Below are 20,789 nucleotides of genomic sequence, written 5' to 3'. Positions count from 1 at the left end.
TCATCATGGGATAGTATGCTATTACTTTCCACTCTCTAGACTTTTCCCTCCTAGTCCAAGAAGAATATTCCGCTCTAGGAGCAGGAAAGACAGCTTGCATCCACCATCACTCAGTCCCAGCTGGGCAAAGCTCCTGGCTTTCACAGTCCACAGAAGACCACTGCAGCGCGAGCCCTGCACATCAAAAACCCTCCCACACATAAAGCCTGGCATTGATGAATACGCTGGCATCTCCTCCCGCCACATTCATGTTCTGACAGTGTCCCTTTATATTTGCTGCCAGCTCTTAAGTAGGGGAGAAAAACATTTTCCTGTCTTTATTTGACAGCCTCTTCATGAGGCCATCTCACATGACCCCTGCATAAATTGGCTGTCACGTTGCTGCTTGCTACAGCAACTAACATGGAAATGGACACAAAGAATGTGTTTTTTTTTAAATATTACTCAGCAGTGAATTCTCTATTAAAGCAAAAGTGGATGAAGTTCAGTTTTTGCTTGAAATGTTATGGCAAGTTGTGCAAGTGAATGTGAAATGGCTCTCCATTCCATTATTTTTAAGTTTTGTTTAGTTTCACTTTGGCTTTGTCACTAAGCTTGGTTGCTTTACTTAGAGTAGTTCAATATTTTAGGAAGAATGTTTACTTATTTGCTTGTTTACAAGAGTCAGAGTAGAGCTCAGCTTAACGTCATCTAAAAACAGTTATCCTTGCTGTGTTATAAGATTTTACAGAAAGAAAAAAGGAGCAGCAACTCTCTGTAGTCTTGTTGTCATTCAGGGGGTTAACATTATAATAATAACTTGGGAGTAATATAAAGCTGACATTACATTATCAAACATAATATTAGCTGATTAACTAATGTTACATACCAGTAAACTCTCCTGGAATAATGTTATCAAGGCACGGAGGCAAAGAGTTTTTAACGATCCATAAACAAATAATTTATATGAGAACTGTGAAAATAGAACATGTTTCACTAAGAATTTGTACATACTGGTCAATAATGCTCCTGAACAACCTCTTTTTAAAAAATATATACCGGGCTTTGCAAAAGCTCTGTTACACGGTTTCATGATCTTTAGAGACGTTTACATGTCGGAGTGAAAAATTCCATTAAATAAACTGAAAGTTCTACCTTATAGGCAGGTGTCATTAACACAAATTTGTTCTCCCGTGAAGTTGTATCAAGATGGAAGTCAAAAGAGTTGAGAATATCTGCTCTCCTTCATGCTGGCCACAACAAGTCTGACAGAGCAAGCAGCTGAACATCAGTCGGATGACCGTCCGCAGAGTCGCGGAGAGGCTCAAGAATGGTGAAGATCTTTCAGATGATCTTTCAAGAATGGTGAAGACCTGAAAGATCTTCACCATTCTTTAGCCTCTCCGCGACTCTGTGATGGTCATCTGGCTGATGTTCAGCACAAAGGAGAGCAGATATCTCAACTCTTTTGACTTCCATCTTGATACAACTTCACCGGAGAAAAAAATTTGTATTAAGGACACCTGCCTATAAGGTAGAACTTTCAGTTTATTCAATGGAATTTTTCACTCCGACATGTAAACGTCTCTAAAGATCATGAAACCGAGTGTAACAGAACTTTTGCAAAGCCCGGTATATCAGAAAATTATGTCACTGTAAATACTTTGCACAATTTGTCTAATTCTACTTAATCTGAAATTTCATTCCAAATATGTGACTGAGATGTTGGTGGACAGCTTCACGCAAGGAGAAGTGGCAAGTTTGTAATAACAGACTCGCTGCTCACCTGCTGCTGTCAGGGTTTACAAATGAAACCTATTCACCATATTCGGGAGATTAGTCATTACATTTAATTCATGTGACCTTAATTAAACAATGTGATAACTGAAATGAAAGTGTGTTTCTCAATGTAGCTTACTGTTTTGAGGACCATTATGAGGTAGTTATTTTTACATTTTTACACAGATTTATCTCACCATCAGGTGGTTCTATTGATTACAAAGTACACAAGTATTTCACATAGAATTAGTCTGTTTAAGTCAATTTAGTTAACATAAACCAAAGTGATAGATTTCACTTTGCTTACAGTGGTACATTCATATTCATTCAGAACAGCGCTTTTTTTCTTGTAATAGTAGTAATAGTAATTTCTACCCAGTAAATGGATAATATTTAACCCCAGTAAGAGAGTTAATATTGAAATAGTGAAACCTAAAGAATCCAGTGATTTCCTTTAGGCGAACACAACAGCAACAGAAAATATTTCAGAAAGACATTTTGTAAGATTGATGTCATTACTTAAAGCTGTAATTGCTTGTGCTATTTGTGCCATGATTTCTTCAGTTAAATCCCCCAAATTGATTAATGTATTCTTTCTTACCTTCCAACCTCAATTACACCTCTTGTGAATGCTCAGGAAAACCAAATAGCTGAGCTCAGCACAGCAGGGGAGCAAATATCAATGCAGTGGAGGAGAGAACTAAAGGTATCTAAATCTCTAATGAGGTTCTCATATATCTGCATACATTTAGATATGCCTGTAAAGATTTTTTTTCTCTCACTCATCAAAATCTATGCCTGGCTGATTCTGTGTCTGTCCTTTTCAAATCCATTTCCTTAAATCTGGTGCTAACAGCTGTCAGACTATACGTTTACAAGTTCTACAATGTTCTTAAATGATCATCTTTAAAGCTCAATAAAATGTGACAAGTGAAGAAAGTTACATGAATTTCCATTTTTCATCATAATTAAAGTGAAATGAATAATCATGGCAATGACAATGACTACGGGGATTTTACTTCACACTGGATGACTAAAGGGTCTCATATTCTGCCAATTTTCAGCAAATTAATGCAATCTAACATTTCCTCACAGTGTTGTTACATTTTTCAGTTTAAAATACTGTAAATCTGGTTCATTTTACCACTGACTGTATAACTCCTGGAATTACGGTGGTTTTAAATGGGGTGTTTTGTTCTGAAAAAACAATGAGTTGTTGCTGCTGTCCACGCCCCCTTCAGGAAGAAGACTCTCTCTGCATCTGTAATTGACAGTACAGAGTACATCAGTTGACCGCATGAATGCTGACAAAAGCAGACTGGGACTTCATGTTGCTTTCAACTTTTCTCTGAGCAATAATTTGACTTGGAATTATTGACAGCAGAGCCATTGTTTTTTAACTTGTGTGCTTGATGAGTTTGTTAGACAACATTGTGGTATAAATCAGTAATCTAGCAGAGAAGAGTCACAGATTGGGAAGGGCTCTGAAGTGACTGCAGGTTACATGTCGTGATAAACTATCATACACTTATTCTGTTGTCTGACAACAGAAATATAAAAATATGCAAATGAGAAAAGTGTTATTGAAAATCCAAAAAATAAAATACAGTTTATGTGAGCAAGGAAAGCAGGAGAGAAGCAAACAGATTTGAACCTTGACTGAGTTTAGTTTGCACTGAAGCACACTATGCAACAAGAAGCAGAATACCCAACCATCCTTGCTTATTGGTTTCAACTAGTCTTAAAGTTTCCAGCAGCTCTGAATGTCCCTCAATGTACTTTTCTGTGGCTGTGGTCATACTGTCTTCAAACATTCAAGTAATCCACTAGGCCTTGAGTTCAAAAGATGCTCATGTTCACTTTTGCAGGCAATCACAGAACATTTGGTGTGCTTAGCTTGTGGCTGAGACATTGAGAGTTAGCAGGAGCAGCCGTAGAAAGTAAATAAAGCAAAGACTATTGGTTATGTAGGTGTAAGGCAGCACTTGGGTCAAATTCTTGTACGCTTGTAAAGCTGTGAGTCTATCTGGTTGTGGTGGGATTTGAGAATCAGAGAAGTCTTCATCTGCATCTTCACAGCTTTTACTTTATACCTCAAAATCTATAATAACCACAAAACACAAGAAAAATGGATTCTCACCACATTTGACCTTTAAAGCTTGCAGTCAGTTAGTCGGTTAGTTTATTGCAAGTTAGACTCATATCACTGTCATATCTTTCTCTTACAATTTTAGCTGGAGCCAAATTAGCTTTAGCTTAGCTTGGTATAACAACTGGAAGCAAAGGGAAGCAGCATTGTTTGATATAACAAAATCCACCTTCCAGTACCTCACGGACACCTGCATCAGAGCCACTTTGATGCAGGTGGCTGCATCAGAGGCAGGTGTCTCAGTTTCTCAGCTGCACAAATATTTTATTTATCAATTTATTTTCATACTACACAGCTTAGCTTTTCTTTGATCATTTTCTATTATATTTAAGAGTGTTCCTGTCATGGCTTTCACCATGATTTCTCTGTTTTCTCCTTGAGTTGTTGGTTATTTTTCTCCTTTCTCTTTGACTATTGTGCTACCTAGTCTGCCTTTCTATGTTTCTGGATGTTATTATTGTTCATGTGATTCCATAAGCGCAGCTTCTTCCTCCTGCATTTGCTTCTATGCAAGCAGCGGCAGGTCACACCCGATCATCATCATTACTTCATTAGCCCCTGCAGTATATCAATGCCAGCTTCCTCTCCTACATCAGATCACTCATCTATAGTGGTGGCTAGACACTTGGAAGGCAACTTCCTAGTTTGTTTGTACTTTGTTCTTTGTGACTTTAGTCGTACTCTCAGACTCTCTTGTGTGTGCCAGCAAGTTTTCTTCACTCAGCTCAGCCATCTGCCTGCCAGTAATGCCCATCATCAGCCATGCTTCCTACCAAGTCCTCATCCTGCTCACCGTTCTCCTTCACCACCACCACCTGCTTGCCCATTCTCCACCACCATTCCAATCTCCACTCTGTGCCTACTCAGCTACTGGTCCACTCGCTCCCCGCTGTTCCTCCTGCTCAACCTGCCTCCTGCCTCCAGCACTGCCCAGCTCCCTGTCCACCACATGCCAGTGTTCACGTTTGAACCTGGGTTTTGCAATAAATAAACCCATGACATTGTGCTGCATTTGGGTCCAATTGTGGCTGCATCATAGTTATTTTTTGTGTGTGTTATTGTAATGTCTGTTCGACCCTGCTGGAAGCCGGAAAAAAATCCTTGTGTGTCAATGAAAGCATGGCCAAATAAAAATAATATCACAGAAATAAAACTATTTATCTCCTAGTGTTGGCATCCAAACACTGCAAAGAAAAAATGGGACAAAGTGCATCTGAAAGGGATTCAAAGCGGCCAGTAATTGGCTCTTGTCTAGAGTAACAGGGACAGGTCACACGTGATTTGACCTCGGCTCTGACATGACTAAGATGCCAGATGGCCAACCTGTTCTGCTTGACTGCCATTTACAAAATTCCACAACTCTTTATTGGCCAGTTTTTGGCTTAAAGATATCTATTTCAGTGGAATAGACATCAAGTTGTACTCTCCTGAGGATGGGGCCTTCAATTGATAGAAAGTTCAAGAGGACAGGATTTTCCCACTCAGAGACCTCTGCTATTTATGTGAGTCCAATGAAGTCAGCAGAAAAAAAGCAAGGATGCAATTGTCAGGTCACCGAAATGGATGTTTTCCACTCTACAGTTGATGGTAGAGATTCCATGAAAAAACTCCAGTAACACACAGATTTTAAGAGTGATTCAAATCCTTTATGCATCAGACATACACATGCAGAGTCAAAGAACAGATTTTAGTGTACTTTTTGCCAGACCTCGGCATGGTCATCCAACACATTTCACTTTAGAGACTACAGAGAGACAGAAATGAAAGTGTTGCACTGTATCATTAAGTTCTTTCAAAGTGTTTCTGGAAAGCAATCATTAATTAAAGCAAACACATTGTAACTGCTGTTCAGGTGCCTTATCCAACCTCTTGAACCATCCAGTGATGCACAAACCTAACGTTAAGTTCCAGCCCCAACATCAAAGAACAAAGCCATATGAAATATGCCAATTAATTCTAAATTAATCAGTCATTGAGACACTAGCTCACCAAAGCAGTATCAATATAGCAGGCAAAACAAAAAGGCACAGCTGCAGCAGATTCCAGTGAATTTACATGTTTTGAGTCTAGAGTCAAGACTGTAATACAGAGAATGATAAGAAAAGTACGAGTGAATGAATGACACTTGTCCTTCTGAGGTGTTCATAGGCATGGAACTGGACTCTAAACTGCTGCAGAGACTGTTGCACTGTGCTGCGAATAAATGGATGTAAATGAAGCAATGAGAAGAAGTAAACAACAGTAATTTTTTTCTTGAAAGAAATAAAGAAGGTTTAAAAAAATAACTGCAGATGCAGCAAACTCACCTTTTTTTTATCCGAGTCTGGATTTGCATAATAAATTATCATCCAGATTTTGGGAGAATACTCCTGGGACAATCATTTAACACTGAAACACTAAACAAATTAACTCCATGAGCCTCAAGCAGCTTCTGGACATTTTTGCTGTTGTCACATTTTCATTTACTGTGGGCTAATTTTTGCTGGAATATAAGTCCTGCACCTCCTTGGAAACAGCACAAACATGGCTAGAAGGTGATTAAACTCATCCATTTGTCTCAGTTAAATCATAAAAAAGAAAAAAACCTGCAGTTGCATTTCTTAAATCACTTATTTTAACAAACAGCATCTTACACATTTGCTCACCTGCTACAGATGTTACCAATACTGGGGGGGAATGGTGACTCTACATACTATAGATACTGTTGTGCTCACATTTTTAATTCATTTCATACTTGTTGCCTAATCTACTCTGTGTAAACACACCTTGACATTCCAAATAAGTGTCGTGGCTTCAAGGTTGCGCCAAAGATCACATTATTTTTATTTTTTTTATGTTAGAAAGTAAACTATCCAGTGACTCAACAGGTTGAGCAGGTGACCCTTAAACAGTGATACAGCGGGCATGGGTTTGAATCCAGTTCATCGCCCTTTGCTGTTATCGGTAAAGCTAAAAAATATATTTTTTAAAGTAGACTATCCGTCTAGTCCTTCTGTTTTTACACTATCTGCCTCTCATAAATTCTGTAATTTTGCTACATGCCGTTTAAACCTGTAGACATGTTTTGGGATTCAGAGGTTTAATAATAACTCCATTCATCATGCTGTGTGTAAATGGCAACAACATACAAAATCCTTCTATTTGAGTATATAGTGTATGTGTATATAGTTCAAAAATAAGAATTATGAACAGCATTAAGAATTATACTTAGTATCACATAAGCCATGACACGTCCAGATGGAGAGACTCGTGCTTCATCATTGTTTTTCTTTTACACCTCACAGCTTTGCGTTGATAATTAAAAGTGGAAAGTGCTTAATGAATTTCATTTAGATGTGTCAAGAAGTTTCCTGCTGACGGACAACCAACACATTAGTGGGATTGAAAGCCTCCTGAGAGATAGTCAATTAGTGTGATACTTTGGTCAGGGCTGCTTTTCCATGCTCTGCTGTATGTTCGGCTTCAGGTTGTGGTCGGTGGCTGATCCGTGCTTCTGTGTTTACGCTGCTCAAGACAGCTCCAGTGATTACAATTAAGAAGCTCTTATCCCTGGACATAATCAAGGCGGGCCAGAATGTAGAGGGTGGAGTTAATCCTCCTGTGGCACACAGACCCAAGTCTGGTAGAGGAGCAGGGGGTTGTGGGTGGGGTGCAGAGTATGGACAGAGATGAGCAGACAGACAGACGTGGTTCTGTTTGGTCAATGTCTCAGTTGGCAGCAAACAGATAAACACCACATTACCATACGCTCAGTGAGAATATTCAGTATGGCTCTGTGTGTGTGTGTGTGTGTGTGTGTGTGTGTGTGTGTGTGTGTGTGTGTGTGTGTGTGTGTGTGTGTGTGTGTGTGTGTGTGTGTGTGTGTGTGTGTGTGTGTGTGTGGCTTGCAGAGGGAGCATAAAGATGTACAGCTATTTCAATCTACTAAGAGGAAGAGGGGGATGTTTTAGGAATATTCAGGAGAGGAATTCAATCAGTGCTCTATGTTAATGCGGAGCCTATGACACACTGAGGGCGTAAGAAAGGGGAGTGGATTATCAGCGAGTCGGCGTGTTACAAAACGCAGGCCGGTTGATATTCTAATAACAACACTGACCGAGGTCCCTACAATTGGGTAGGGAGATGATGGTGAGAAAATCTGATTTAAAACCAATTTTGACACAAGCGTCATCATGTGTCTGGTAGCAGAGAGCTGCCTGCACTGACCCCAGCATTTAGAAACACAACAAGCAACTGAGAAAAAATTAATCCTACTGAGAATATGACTCATAATGACAGCAGCTGAATATAGCCTGAAAATATTTTGCCTGGTATAGGAAAGGTGTGATGGCACAAAAGAAGAAGTCTTGTTTTGTTGCTAGATATGATTTTTAAATTTTAAGGCTTTGGTTTGTATTGACCAAATTAATCATGTACAATTATACAATCTCATTTAGCAGATGTTTTTATCCACTTATTCATGTTGTGATATTTTGAAGATTGTTAACACTTTCATAATAACTAATGTATGGTAGGACGCAATGAATGTAAATATCTTTGGCAATGGCAATGTACAGGCCGAACAGGTAATTACATTACACTTTTCACTACACTCAGAAACAACTGACAACAACAAACTGTAATGTAATTTAAAAATGCATGTAAGAAATATAGCCTGGCACTGTACACTACCGCTCAAATTCAAGACAAAATATCATGTCACACTTTGCTATCAGAACAACAACAATGAATCTCCAAACTCATTCTACAGGAAAACAAATATCTGGGCTTTCTATTCAAATAATAACGGTACTGCTGTTCTTCTCAACTCCAGTGTATTGCTTTCTAATGTAAATCTGGTTAAAACTGTGTGACCCAAAAATATATTTATTCGGCTTAATTCATGGCTTAGCTTTAACTGTGTTTTTGTCATGAGAAAAGGACAGGTAGCTAATTTTTGAGGTAAATGAAAAGAGTAGAGGTTAATCATCCATATATATCAGCCTCAGTGAAATCAAAACCATTAAAGGTGGTCTCACTGTACACCTCACATCTGGGCATATCCCAGGTCTGTGAACCAGTGGGAAGAGAGAAGGCTTCCCAGAAGGGAGGTGTGCCTCTTCAGTTTGCAGTTACCAGTCAGCAAACTCTCTCTACAAATGACTTTGATCATGAGAAGCACTTGTTGCAGTCCCTACTGGATCTGAACCGTCCATCTTTGTGGTGAACTCTCCCTTTCCATCTTGTTTCACTGGGACTGCAACTAACAACCATTTTGACTGTCAAATAATAGATAGCAACACATGTCAGTAATCAGATAGTGACATGTTTCACTCCAGTAAGTGGTCAGAGCATTCAGTCAGCGCAAACATGTCGTCAACTAATCAATAACTCTACAGTTCTACTCTCATTTACACACGTGGACAAAATTGTTGGTACCCCTCAGTTAAAGAAGGAAAAACCCACAATTCTCACTGAAATCACTTGAAACTCACAAAAGTAACAATAAATAAAAATTTATTGAAAATTAAATAATCAAAAACAGCCATTACTTTTGAATTGTTGATTAACATAATTATTTAAAAAAAACAAACTAATGAAACAGGCCTGGACAAAAATGATGGTACCTCTATAAAAGATTGAAAACTATTTGACCAGAGTGACATGATTAACTCAGGTGTGTCATTTAATTGACATCACAGGTGTTTCCAAACTCATAATCAGTCAGTCTGCCTATTTAAAGGGAGACAAGTAGTCACCCTGCTGTTTGGTGAAAAGGTGTGTACCACACTGAACATGGACAACAGAAAGCGAAGGAGAGAATTGTCCCAGGACATCCGAAAAAAAAATTATAGACAAACATCTTAAAGGTAAAGGCTATAAGACCATCTCTAAACAGCTTGAAGTTCCTGTGACAACAGTGGCTCATATTATTCAGAAGTTCAAGACCCACGGGACAGTAGCCAACCTCCCTGGACGTGGCCGCAAGAGGAAAATTGATGACAAATTGAAGAGACGGATCGTTGGAATTGTATCCAAAGAGCCCAGAGCAACCTCCAAAGAAATTAAAGGTGAACTCCAAGGCCAAGGTACATCAGTGTCAGATCGCACCATTCGTCGTTGTTTGAGCCAAAGTGGACTTCATTGGAGACGACCAAGGAGGACACCACTGCTGAAAAAAACTCATAAAAAGCCAGACTGGAATTTGCAAAAATGCATGTTGACAAGCCACAAAGCTTCTGGGAGAATGTCCTTTGGACAGATGAGACCAAACTGGAGCTTTTTGGTAAGGCACATCAACTCTATGTTCATAGACTGAAAAACCAAGCATACGAAGAAAAGAACACTGTCCCTACGGTGAAACATGGAGGAGGCTCAGTAATGTTTTGGGGCTGCTTTGCTGCATCTGGCACAGGGTGTCTTGAAAGTGTGCAAGGTACGATGAAATCTGAAGACTATCAAGGCATTCTGGAGAGAAATGTGCTGCCTAGTGTCAGAAAGCTTGGTCTCAGTCGCAGGTCATGGGTCTTCCAACAGGACAACCATCCAAAACACACAGCCAAAAACACCCAAGAATGGCTGAGAGAAAAGCGTTGGACTATTCTAAAGTGGCCTTCTATGAGCCCAGATCTGAATCCCATTGAACATATGTGGAAGGAGCTGAAACATGCCATTTGGAGAAGACACCCATCAAACCTGAGACAACTGGAGCTGTTTGCTCATGAGGAGTGGGCCAAAATACCTGTTGACAGCTGCAGAACGCTCATTGACAAATACAGAAATCGTTTAATTGCAGTGATTGCCTCAAAAGGTTGTGCAACAAAATATTAAGTTATGGGTACCATCATTTTTGTCCAGCCCTATTTCATTAGTTTGTTTTTTTAAATAATTATGTTAATCAACAATTCAAAAGTGATGGCTGATTTTGATTATTTAATTTTCAATAAATTCGTATTTATTGTTACTTTTGTGAGTTTCAAGTGATTTCAGTGAGAATTGTGGGTTTTTCCTTCTTTAACTGAGGGGTACCAACAATTTTGTCCACGTGTGTAGCAGACGCTTCTATCCAAAGCAGCTTATATCTGAGAGTAGACAACACAAGCAAGGATCTAGTAAGGAGAAAACAACCTGGATAGGTGCCATAAAACAAGTTCAAGTGTGACAGGATTGTGGTGCCTGCACATAGTGCAAGAGTAAAGAGGAATTTTTAATCATTTCATTAACATTCTTTTATAAAGTCTGTCAAGTGCAAAGGTGTTCAGTAAAGAGTTGGGTCTTCAGTCTTTTCTTAAAGACTGAGAGGCACTTTGCAGATTGAACAGAGTTTGGTAACTTGTTCCACCACTGGGAAACCACACAGGAGAAGAGTCTAGCTGGCCTTGGGCTCAGTTGTTTAATTTTTTTGGCAAAGAATTTGGTCATTGATTTCTCCTGACAACATAGGTGGTTGGTTGCACCTCTTGCTTCGTAAATGTGATTTGGTCTATGAGAGCTCCTGACCAGGACTAGTTCCTGGCAGTCATCATGGCTGATTGGTGCTCCAGTTCTTATTCTTCTCCCCGCCTAGCCTTATGATTGATTAGACTGCCTCCCAGTCCTGTCTTCCAATCAATCTGCAGCAATCATTGCTCCCGGTTTTAAAAGTGCACCTAACCTTCAGTCACTGTTGCCTGCTGTGATTTAATCTGAGCAGCTTGCCTCCACGCCTCTTGTTGTCTTTGTGTATTCTGCATAATTCTATATCACTTGCATGCAGCCTTGTGTTTTTCTGTATCTGTTAGTGGTGGTTACTTGTCTTTCTCTTCAGACACTTACCAGTGGATGCAAGAACATCACAGCTTTGATTAGTGTAAAAGACACTGTTTTGAATCTGCAAGGCTTAGGTTTTCTACCACACCCACACTGAATTGAAGTCTGTGTATTCAGCACACTAAGAACAGGGGTGCTGCTGCCTTTTCTCAAATTAGTCACCACAAATTAGAATACTATCAGTCCTCTTTTTATTTTATTTATTATACTGATTTAGAAACAGAGACAGGCCCTCTTTTAGTCAAAGACCTTCATTAAAGTTGCCAAATAATACACAAACATTATATTTCTGTGTGGCTTTTTAACAGATGTTGCATCTCTTCCAGCACATTTTTACACAAGTCACAGTCACTACCTTTCTCATTTAGAGTAAAAATGAGTTAAATTAACTATTAAATAAGGCCAATTTCCTTTTAAAGTATGTGTTTGGGGAACCTAATCTGTTCCTTTTGGGTTGTGGGTCCACAGGCCCGATTTCTGCAGTTGTACTTTCGAAACAACATGAAGTCGAGTTGTTACATCTTTACTGTTTTCAAACCCTTTGCGTGTATTTCAGACAACAAATAATTCTAAAAACAGAGAAATTTATTTTGTACACATCCTGTTAAAACTGAGCAACACTGTAACAAAACTTCTAAATTTAACCCCCTGACAGAAGTAATCGATACAATCCTAACACAATTCTGTAGTCACACCATGTTGACTCAGCTCAGACAAAGACATGAGTTATAGGCTTTGCAGGATGGGTGATGTAGAACAGGTGCCAAGTCAACAGAGCAGTGCCAGGACGGGCGTCCAGGGGACCGGGGGGTGGGAAGGCCGGGGAGGTTGGAGGTGAATGCTAATCACTTCAGGAGCAGGAGGGAGAGCTCTGCAGGTGTCTGTCCCACAAAGGCCCATTCACTCTGAGTCCGGACTGGCTTTTCCTTGACTACTATCTATTACAGACCGCTTCAGTCAGCTCACAGCCACTGCAAAACACAGCTTATACACCATCCATCACAGCAGAAGAACTTGTGAATCATAAACATTTCAGTCTACCTATGCAGCAAACACACTGGAATAAGCTTGTGTGTGTTACTTGAAATAACTGGCATGCACTAGAATAATATGGATGATAATTACCTCCCTATGTGATTCAGGAGATACTGCATACATTTTTAACAGAGCTACCACTTTATGCATTAAACACTCAAGGGTGTAAAGCATTTCATTCTCAGAGTGTGAAGCATATCAGCTCTAACTGAACGGACAAACACAGAACACCATTTCTATGTACACGCTGCTCCTGCTCTATAATTCCCATGTAGACTCAGTAATGAAATGCTACACTGACGATGAAACTATAATGAGATGGGTGTAAGGCTAATGTGATTAATATAACATTGGCTCTCAATATAGAGCATTACTGGAAATGTATTTACAGTGATGCACAGGGTAATTTCAATACATAACAGATTTTCTATTGTTAGTAATGAAACTGTACTCGGTTGTGCAGGCACAAGGTCACCCATCATGGTGATGATACGCCTAATTAGACCTCCTCGGAGGATCGGATGGGTGTATATTAAGAGTTACATCTTTGTTTAATAATGTTGTGGAATTCCAGCCAGTATGCACATTGATATCTGTGCCATCACACACATCAGCCAATACAGGTTATAAAATCATTCATCAGAATTGGCCAAACATGACTGATGACAACTCCAGTCAGGCTTAAAGTTCACAGCCATTCCAGTCAGAGTAGGCAAAATAAGTATGTTAATTTCACTGTAATAGAGACCTTGTGTCCACTTCAATTAGGTAAAAATGCAGTTAAGGGAAAATAAATGTGCAAACATCAGCATCAGCAAAAACTGAGTTGGAAAATATCACTACATCGAATATCAAAAACATCCAACATCGTGAAATACTAAATTCCAGCACAGCTCCATTCAGTTTTAGTCAAAACAACTAAATACAGATGTATAAATGCTGCAACTTCGCAGGTGTTGGCTTGATTTGACAAGTGACACAGCTGTGCAGCATACCATAAGTAAATGTGGTTATTAAGACGAACACTGTGGAAGAAAGGATTTCAAATTTGGCAGCATTGCATTTGTTCCTTGCATCTCTCTCTCACATCCTCATTGGGAGGAGCTAATATGTGAGGATGAGGTGTGAGTGAGGTAAGCAAGGAGACAGCTAAGCATAATGAAAAGCACCCAAAGACTGGCTCTGTTCCATTAAGTAGCTCAGAAAGCCTCTGCAGTGAGCCAGCATGTACAAGACCGACTTCTTAACCGAGCTCACCTAAATCAAACACACTCATAATTAATTACACCTGTGTTTTTGCTGCTTTGACATGACCAAATGTCTGATGTGGAAGAAGGTCTATTGTTTAATGACAGATTTGCAAACCTACTTTTCAAGGAACAGATGTAATGGTAATGGTATTAATTACACCTGTACTTTCCCTGCTATGATGAGTCAAAATGTCTGCTGTGAAAAAGGCCTGTGGGGTTCTAGCACAGTAAGTGATTAATTAAATGCTTAAATAAAAATGTCATTCTTGATTTTCTTCGAAGTTCTGAAGGATAAGAATCATTAAACATTATAGCCTGTGCAGTGTAATTACAGAAAGGCTCATCTGAATCTCTAAATGGCTATTTTCAGTTGTTAGTTGTTTTTGCAGTTGATGTCTCTGTTCATGTTGAGTTTTGGGGTGTGATTAAAATGGCTGGCTGCGTCTAGCAAGAAATGCTACAACCAAAAGACACAGGAGGATAATTCATTGAGCTACATGTTACTACATGTTTACATTACTGCCATGGTAAATTAGCAGCTGGAAAGGATCCTACTCAACAATCAGCCTGTCGTAACAGTATAAGGCAACAGGAACTAAAGTATCTGAAGAATCTGTGAGGAATGCCAAAGAATTTAAAACTGTTCTATTTACTAAAGGTTTTAGTGGATTGATCTTTCATTTAAATACGGCAATAATTGCTTCATGTGTCACCTAATACCCCACAATGCCTCTATAGTTTGATCCACCCTCAAGAGACTAGATTTCTTTCCGGAATCCTCATTGCCAGGATAAACTAAATCCCTGGAAGTTGTTGCCTTCAAGTACCCATGTGCTATTGCAATACACTGCAATTGCTATTTCAGTGTATTGCAAAAGCAATTAAAGCACAGAGCCTTTTTTTCTGCTGTTTACTACACTCTCTTTAAAAGTACTATGAAGGTTTGCAAAGACACAAAATACTGGAAATATTGATATCAGCCTTCGGAAATACATGAAAATTAAAATCCAATATCTTTATACGGTCCATCACGTAAAACAACACTGTCGTTGTGTTTTTTGTTTTTTTTGTTTATGTGCTTTATTTGATGGATGGACGGGTCAAACCGTGGACATTCAGGTGGTGTAATTCCAAGTTCAGACTTAAGACAAAGACACAATCTAACAGTAACCGGTTTCTACATTTATACCCAAATTTCCAATGTGCTGCAGGGCTGAGAGTTGGGAATACCACATCTTCTTCACGCATCGTACTTCCAAATACATGAGTGCATTAGAGCATGAAGTAAGATTAAAGCTGACCTCGGGTGTTGTCAAGCCCATTAGAAAAATGCCATTTTAACCTTTAAGATCTTAAAGTGACAAAACAGTTCTAAAGACAAAAACAACAAAGTTTGTCTCAAAGCTGAGGTCAATTCTGCTGGGAAAAAAGCACATTTTGTGTTGTTTGACTTATTTCAAACAGAATACAACTACTAGCTAATGTCTGTTGTTTGTTGATCATTAATTAGCTCGTTAGCTGGTGATTATGGTAATATAATTTAACTTTTTTTTCCCTTCAGGAAAAATAGAATACATGAATAAAATACAAGACAAACATGTTATAATTTGTCAACATACAGGGAAGTGTGTGATAACTTAAGCAGCAAACAGATAAAATGAGATTTTTGTGACATTAACATTCACGGGCAGTCTTCTTGTTGACTCTCAGTTACCGAGCATTTTTCAGTTTCCAGCACAAGCATGGGTGAGGTGGAAATTCTGGTCCTGTCCAGAGACTGCTCTGTGTTTGAGTTGTAAATATTTTGTGTTCCAAATGAAGTGCGTCCTGATTACCAATGAGCCCAAAATGTATTCTGTCAAAGTGTGAATGCGCTGACACACAAGCATTTTTGCAAATATGATGGGCATGAACTATAGGTCTACAATGCGCTAAGGAAAGCAAGATCCCACAAACTATATATCACAATGGTAGTGTCTACAGATACGGACCCGTACCCGTAGCCTGTGGCCTACGGATACGGCACTTTCCATTTGCCAGACAGATACGGACCCGTACACGAGTCTCGCGAGTCAAGAAGCTGCTAACCACTGCAAACTGTTGAAAGGTAAGCAAAGGTTAAGGTTAGGGTCAGGTTTAGGGTCCGTACCTGTAGTACCGATGCTACGGGTCCGTACCGCTAGCGTCTACCGGGAGTCACGTGACCAGATCTCGCATATCTGATTGGCAAATGGAAAGTGCCGTATCCGTAGTCCACAGGCTACGGGTACGGGTCCGTACCTCTAGCAACAACCTATGACAATGGCTGCAAGTTCAGTGTTAATAACAAAGCTGAAACGCTGAGTGGTGTAGAATACAGTACATTGACAAATAAAAACATGCTTTAGGGAATAATTGAACAAGCCTCTGACTGTAGCCGTTCACTGTGGCCTCACTGCTGCACTATGATTGTCATTCTGTCTGACAATGTCTGGGATCCATGAAAGGCCTAAATTGTTAGATTCGCATGTAATCAGTGTAAAACTTCAGCAGAAATCTTGAAATTCTTGAAAGAAAAGATCATTTATTTGTTCTGCAGTGACACAGCTCATTTAATTACTATTTCACATCATGCATATATACACTGTGAAGTCCCTTGACTGACAAAATCTGGAGCACCTGGTGTCAGTGCAGCTCCCAGTGTCTCTTTTCTTGCACCTGCAACCTCTTTTCAAGTTTTCCTTACCTATTTATTCCTAACTTCACAACAGCCCATAAAAAAGGGCACACATAGACACATAGAGATATACAATCCTTGTTTGAATAATAGATTTCACATGAAACTCAATAAACAATTTGTTTTTGTTTATCATTTTTCTACTTTGACCTGAACCTGCAGGTAGAGTTAAAACAATTTGTGAATAAGCTGCAATATGAAGTAGCATTATGAAACTGTCATTATAAAAAGTCCCTACAGCTTTTTAACTGGTTGCTAGCCTGCTCTGTGCACTGAACAGTGTAAACACTAAAATGTGTCACCATGTTCCTAATAGCCTTTGTTAAAGCCCCTCGCTGGTCATTTCATTGATTTGACCCCCAAAAACTAGTCTCTGTCTATCAAAGTTACACCTTTGAAGTTGTTTTCCATTAAAATAATCTATTCCTGCCTTATAAAGATGTAGATGGACCTCCACACTGTTGCTTCCATAGAAATGTGTGGGTCTATGAGGTCCTCACTTCTCTCTCTACACACTTTTCTGCTGCAAGTTGACAGAATTGGTTCCTCCATTTGAAACCTTGGCTGTCTGTTTTCTGAGAATGCCATTGGTGTGCTGTAGCTTCACAGCAGAAATAATGCTCTGTCATGGTGTTGACTGTTCATTTTGCTGATGATATGTCCTTAAGCGTATAAAAACACACCATAGGGACATATTAACAAGGTAAAAAATCAGAGAGGGTTCTTAAGTTTTCTACAAAAATCACTGAACAGTTTGTATCTGTATGTCTATTTTCCACTTCGGCTTGCATGCCAGGTTACAAAAATATGTGAAGAAGACATAGCACTACAAGATTATGATTCTAAAATGTCTGTCATCATCCCTGCAGCACTGTGAAAACTGGGTGCAGGTCTGTTTTACGCTCTGTCTGATGTAAACATTAATATGTGAGTCACCATGTTTGTAATTGCCTTTGTTATCTCTACAAATCCCATCAGGTCACATTTATAAATGCATCTTGATATATTAAAACTAATTATTCCAGCACTCTTGAATGTAACTGCAACTGTGCTAGTTTCCCCACTCTAAGTACATTTGCCACACTTGCTAGGTTACACATAAATTAAGCTTGACTGTAACAGAAGCTTGGTACAGCTCTGCGTGAGTTCAGTATTTCAAAGCTAGATGGTGGATGGTGCTGCGTTCAAACTCGAAAGCAAGTAAATGCAAATTAACTGCATATGTTTGCAGTTAATTGCTTTAATTGCATCCCACTAAATCCTGAGGCCATTAGAGGTACACTGGGAGTCAAATAAGCTGACCAGTAGCTATCAAAGTCTGCTGAGAACTTCATTTGAGGCATCTCAATACCCTGAGCTCAGGTTCTGAAACGATTACTCTGTCTGGCATTTCCTCGCATCAGAGACACCTCCAAGATAATGCCTGGGGTAGCCACGGCCACCCCTGAAATCTCAGTGTGCCTGTGGACTTCCTAGACCTGATAGGTCAGGTTCATTCACTGACACTCCGATGTTCAAGTTTCAGTGAATGCAACTATGGCGCCTAAGTGCAAGTGAACCCAATCATCATTGCAAATGAAGAGTATCACCAATATTGCAATCATAAATAAGCAAAGTATGTCTTGTCTTTAGGAGATTTTTTTTCTTCTCAAATACTCTACAGCATCTCTTTTCCAGAGTGGTGTACGATACAGCAAGTCTGACATAACCAACCTGCTCGCTCACATAAAAGGGAGCATTTAACACATATTGTGACTCTTTAGCAAAAAATGGATCTTAGTTGCCATAATGAAGACCTATAAAGAATAATAAAACAGTTTTTAGAAGAATGTGCTGCTACTGCAAATAATGCATGAGAGGAATGATGGTAGAAAACTGCAAATATGTGCATTTTGCCACTCAGTGCATCTCACTTATTCGTAACATGCAGCTGCACATTAGAGCTTTGAACATTTAATCTTCATAATACTGAAGAAGGTAATTTAAGTCTGATACTGATCCATAGCCAAGGATGCATGGAAATCATGTTAGCTCTTGCTAAAACCAAAGATGAAGTAATGTTTTTGATTGAATGTTCTCTAAAATGAATACCAATTTCCAATCTGTGTTCTATTACCTGCAGTACTATTGCCTGGCAGTAAATCAGGACCAAGCATAGAAACATATTTATGAATATTCTGCATTTTCAACTGAATGCATATCGGTTCCAAAGGCAATGCGATGCATACAGTTTGCATGATTGTAACTTCTGAGCTTCCTTCAGTAAAATTATTAATACACAGCTCAACTGGTTTGCAGATCTAATATATCTCTCAGCTGAAAATCTGTATCGTTCATGACAGCCTCAGGTAATAAACTGGTGAAAGGGAGATGCTTCTTACAGCTGATTTAAATTCCAAATTCCTAACAGATTAGCCGTGTAGCATAAATTACTATGATATCTATCCATTGGTTGAAAGAGAGCCATCGTTGTGATGCTGAAATCTCTGATTGCAAGCTCAACACGACTTGTGAACCCAATAATCTTGGTTTGTTTTCAAATGATGGTCGTCCAAATAAACAAAATGTTAGCTGCACCCCTACTAGCCTATGCAGTAAAATTGCCTACTTTGTTTTCAACTAGCTTTCAATAATATTATACAATAATACACCTGCATTTCAGGTCAGGTGTTTGTGTGCCATCCCAAGATTTCCCATCTTGTCACCTCTATGTGATGTGTGGAGGCGCCCCTGCCTCTTATGGGACATGAATTAGACCCTACAACAGCATCAGTCCGGCCGCTGTCAGCCGCCCCGTCTCCAAATAAGGCAATTAGAGGAGCACAGGAAGCCTCTCCATGGTAACTCCATCACAAACAGGAGGAGCGACACAATGGACGCGCGAGGAGGAGATGATTGACAGCTCGTTGCGGCTCGCGCTCGCCGCTTTGAGAAAGCAGCCGTGAGGGACATGGGTTCACAACAACACACGAAAATACCGTCTAATTTAGCTATTTTATCACCGTATTTGGTGTAATAAACCACTCAGCCGCATTAAACGTGTCCCCCCTGCCGTGCCACCTTAAAAACACCGACTATTTAACAAAAGCGTGACAAATAAGGCTTATAAACACGCCGGCTCCGTGCGTCCTAATCAATATGCCTCCCCGGAGCACCTGCTAGTTGCTCTGTGAAGAAGCCTGCGGTTTATTTCCAGCTTTTCCACTATTAATTCACACGGTTACTCTGTTATTATTGTCACACCCTCCTCCTGAGTTGTAGTCGCACATGCTAAAACTTGGCGTTGTAAGATATCCTAATCTCCACATGGATTTGTAAGCAAGGAGCCGTGTTGGTGTTACCTCAGTTTCTCCCGTTTATCCCGGTCCTTGCAGACGAAGTGGACTCCCGCTGTGAAGAGCTGTATACTCCGAGCCTCAGCTTCAATGCCGTTGTTTTGCATGCAAGTTGGTCGCTGCAGGGAGAGCCCACTCCTCTAACAAACCCTCCAAACGTGAGGTTGTAGTTGCCAGGTCGCTGCTGACGCGTCCCTCCAGTCATGCGCCACACGCAGAAGCCGAAGTAAGTGAACAGTTTGAAAGTTACACTCAAAGCGAGTACGGCTAGTAATTACTAATTAGTGACTGCGACGCTGCGTAGTGAGGCAGAGCAGCCTTTATCCTTCTCATCCACTACAGAGCTGGATGCTGTCTGTCACTGCGACTGTCTCCGCCCCATCACCACTCGCACTGTATTGGAGGGAATTTCTAATTGATAATTCGATGATTTATCTGAAGAGGTGCTACTCCAATAATTTACCCTCGTTACTAGTTTGTTTTTTTTTCTCATTTGTCAGTGCTAAAGAGGATTATTTTAAAAGGATTATACAGTTAAACCGACTATTATATTTCACAAAAACAAGAGTGAGTTGGTCAGTCATGTTTTTCAGAATAGATTTTTTTATTTTATTTAAGTTTGCTTATTTTTTCATTAATTTCGTCATTTACTTGTCTAAATTGACCTCATCTATTGTAATATTTACTGGTAGTGTGGTATTGTGAATTCAGCACAAATATTAACAAGAGCGCTGGTGAATATTTTTCAAAATAAAAGT

General features: G+C 39.6%; 1 long non-coding RNA gene across 2 annotated transcripts in view; it reads right to left on the bottom strand.

The window, feature by feature from the left end:
* The window catches only part of LOC127534823 (uncharacterized), a 132,026-nt gene extending 111,616 nt beyond the window's left edge, over positions 1 to 20,410 (bottom strand). For both annotated transcript variants that reach the window (XR_007943401.1, XR_007943400.1), the window contains exon 1: positions 20,038 to 20,410. This is a non-coding gene — a long non-coding RNA (uncharacterized LOC127534823). The remainder of the gene's footprint in view (positions 1 to 20,037) is intronic.
* Positions 20,411 to 20,789: the final 379 nt, after the last annotated feature.

This window comes from Acanthochromis polyacanthus, chromosome 7 (assembly GCF_021347895.1).
Source record: "Acanthochromis polyacanthus isolate Apoly-LR-REF ecotype Palm Island chromosome 7, KAUST_Apoly_ChrSc, whole genome shotgun sequence".
Classification (NCBI taxonomy): Eukaryota; Metazoa; Chordata; class Actinopteri; family Pomacentridae; genus Acanthochromis; species Acanthochromis polyacanthus.
Note: the sequence above shows the minus strand (reverse complement) of the source record. Positions and strands in the feature narration are given on the sequence as shown.